Here is a 3,500-nt window from a genome sequence, read left to right as displayed (position 1 = left end):
TGTGTGTGTGTGTGTGTGTGTGTGTGTGTGTGTGTGTGTGTGTGTGTGTGTGTGTGTGTGTCATGTTTCAGTGAAAAATAACTGCAAAACACCAGTGAAAATGGATAGGTTTTCTCTGACATAAAAACAATTCCAAAAATAAAAGTTAAAATTTGCTAGATTGTGGGTAACCATTAGAAACAAGTGAAGAAAATCATTTATTGCTGCATAATGTTTTTCTACTTAAGATTTTATAAACTTTCTAATGTAAGTATTACAACCTCAACATTCTCATAATTACTTTTTTTAAGAATCTGTAATGTCTGTAAAACATTGTGTAATCTACAAGTAAAAAAATAAATTAACTTAACAAGGCACATTTTTCAAAACTGAGAAATTAATATTATAATTTAAATGATTCAACTCAAACTTTATATAAATGTATCAGTCTTAGTAGAAATAAAAAATTTACAAACACACACACACACACTAAACTTGTTTTAAATTATAATACACATACATGTACGTACTTATAAATCTTACTAATTTAATATATTTTCTTGTTGAGAATTCTTAACAGCCATAATACTTGAAGTGCAATTTTATTTTTAATTTAAAATTTTTAAACAGCAATGAAAGGTAAACTAAATTTTTTTTTTTCCTGTCACTAAAAAGGGCTTATATCAAAACTTTCAAATGAAGTACAGAAATATATACACAAAACATGAACTTTGGAAGGTCAAATACAACAGTCTAGAAATCATTAATATCAATCATCTGTATAAGTAATCAAACACCTACCTAGACTTTCCTGTGATAAGAATCTTTGTAGGTTCAAATGTTCTACATGCTAGGCCAGCAGCATGAATTGTACGTAAAGCTGAGCTTAGTTGTACAATGTAGGCCCATATCTGGCTTTCAGGCAAAAGGCCTGAATGTTGTCTCAAACTACCTAGAAAATAATATTTTAATACTCATCATCAGTATATTGTATATTTTTATGTACAATGTCCAATTCAAGAGATTATATATGTTATGAAGTTTAGTCCTACTGTAAATGTTTTCACATATATATCAACTATCTGATTGATAATGTTTCATTCCATTTCCTCAAACTACTTGTTGTACTGTAATTTTTTTTTGTAATTTTTTAATACTACTATAACTGGTTTTAATTTTAAGATTCCTAATCACTACATTTTGCAATTTTGGCATGTCTTTTACTATATCAGTGAGCTAAAACTTGGCTATAATGAAATCAACATAAGAAGAGTCAGAAGCTGTTTCAAATTAACTGAAAAATTACAATAAACCCAGAGCTTTTCCTAATGATTTTTTCCAACCACACAATTATATTTTAACTTCATCATTTTTTAATACATGATGTCTTATTGCACCTCATATATACAGGCCTAGTAGCAAATGATCAAAAAAATGAAGAATATTCTAGTAAATACACATACTCATCAACTCGGGAATGGAATTTTATAGTCTTAAATATGTCATTTTAATATCTATCCACTTGAACTTACTTATAAAGGTGAATTTTCAACTGCACAGATATTTTTACAGGTGAAGAATTTGTGATCAATTGCACACTAGGAAAACCCCTAAATAAAACCCTTCATAAGAAAATAATTATGAATCTTGCAAATGAGCCATATCTTCAATAAATGGTATATATATAGTTTAATAAAAATATCTGAACAGACCTCAAATGCAGAACCTAATCATACAACATAAATATTCATTTGCTATTAATATCATGCACTACAGGTAGGGTTAGTAGAAGGTGCTGCACTGGTTACAAAGGTTTGGCAATGTTCGAAATCAAGGAATAATATTGTTATCAAGCCTGCAACATTATAAAAGTACACAGTCAATTATTTTCAACGTATTTTGAACATAATGAAAAAGCAAATTGGTTTAAAACAGATGCACAAAACATTCAAATTAACATAAACCTTCTGTACCAATCTCAGGACAATTGTTTGGTCAACCAAACCTGGCTGAATTGGAGATGATACTTGGAAAAGAATTAAAAGCTTGCTATTAATACTATTTTAACATGATGTTAATCAATACAGATTTAGAGAAGGGTTAAATACTGAAGAGGCACTCTTAAACTTCACGCAAAATATTGATAATGATAATCCTATGATAATGAAAATATTAAGTGTATTTTTGGAATCAGATAACTCGTATGATACAGTATAATATCATATATTATTAAATAAAATAGAAATTCTAAGGATAAGAGGCATTAGATTAAAATGGTTTAAATATTATCTATAAATGATAACAAAGAGTGTAAAGATCAAAAAATAATTTTAGTGACACAAATATTATAAAGTTCGGTGTTCCACAAAATTCTGTACTTGGACCCATATTTTTTTTACAAGATTAGCCCTATATGAAATATGGCAAATAAATGTGGACAATAAAATCTCATGTGATGATACTTACCAAGTAAATGTGGACAAAAAAATCTCATGTGATGATACTTACCAAGTAAATGTGGACAAAAAAATCTCATGTAATGATACTTACCAAGTAAATGTGGACAAAAAAATCTCATGTAATGATACTTACCAAGTAAAAGTGAATAAAAATATCATGTAATAATTCTTACCAATTAAAAGTTTATGAAATATTGATAAAAAAGAACAACTGATAACTTGAAATGGGCACATGACTAACTAACCCTCTAGCAAAAGAAGTGACATGTTAAATAAAAAACAAAGACATCACCTTTAGTATGGCTATACGCTCTAGTGATTCCTTCTCCATTACTGAACACTGCTGGTGGGTATCCATTAATGGGAGTCAATTCTGGCTGACTGAAATACTGGTTCATTAGAGTATTAGCTCCAGGATGGTAGTCAAAGACAAACACGATAGCTAAAAAAGACCATTATGTACATCAGATTTCAAGTAGCATTCATAATTGTTAATAGTTAAAAAAAAAAAATTATAATTTAACAGATAAAAATTAAAACATAAAATAAAAGAGGCCAATATTCGTGGGACAAATGCAACATTTCTCCACAATTAAAGAGGCCAATATTCGTGGGCAAATGCAACATTTCTCCACAATTAAAGAGGCCAATATTCGTGGGCAAATGCAACATTTCTCCACAATTAAAGAGGCCAATATTCGTGGGCAAATGCAACATTTCTCCACCGCATGATACCAACATGGCCAATTTTGACACCAAAAAAATTTAAAACTGTCTATATAACTGCTTGGGACCTGCAAGAAGGTAAAATCTCATTTATGTTGGTTGATATACACAAGAATCATTCACAAAAACCCTAAACTGTACTTTCCTTGCTGAACAATTGAGCAAAAGGCAAAAATTCCAAAATTGTCTATATCTTTGTTTTGGACTGGCAAGGAGTATCTTTGTACTAAATCCCATGTAAATTGGTCAAAATATGGCTAAGTAATTGACCAAAATTCCTACAATTATGGGTTTATTGAACCTTTTGACCCCCCCTTCCTTAATATTCCAAAGAAT

The 3,500-nt window shown here is 29.6% G+C and overlaps 1 pseudogene; it reads right to left on the bottom strand.

Annotated features, from left to right (window-relative positions):
- The window catches only part of LOC106465535, a 33,964-nt pseudogene that overhangs the window by 11,267 nt on the left and 19,197 nt on the right, over positions 1 to 3,500 (bottom strand).

Source organism: Limulus polyphemus, unplaced genomic scaffold (assembly GCF_000517525.1).
Source record: "Limulus polyphemus unplaced genomic scaffold, Limulus_polyphemus-2.1.2 Scaffold1973, whole genome shotgun sequence".
Classification (NCBI taxonomy): Eukaryota; Metazoa; Arthropoda; class Merostomata; order Xiphosura; family Limulidae; genus Limulus; species Limulus polyphemus.
Note: the sequence above shows the minus strand (reverse complement) of the source record. Positions and strands in the feature narration are given on the sequence as shown.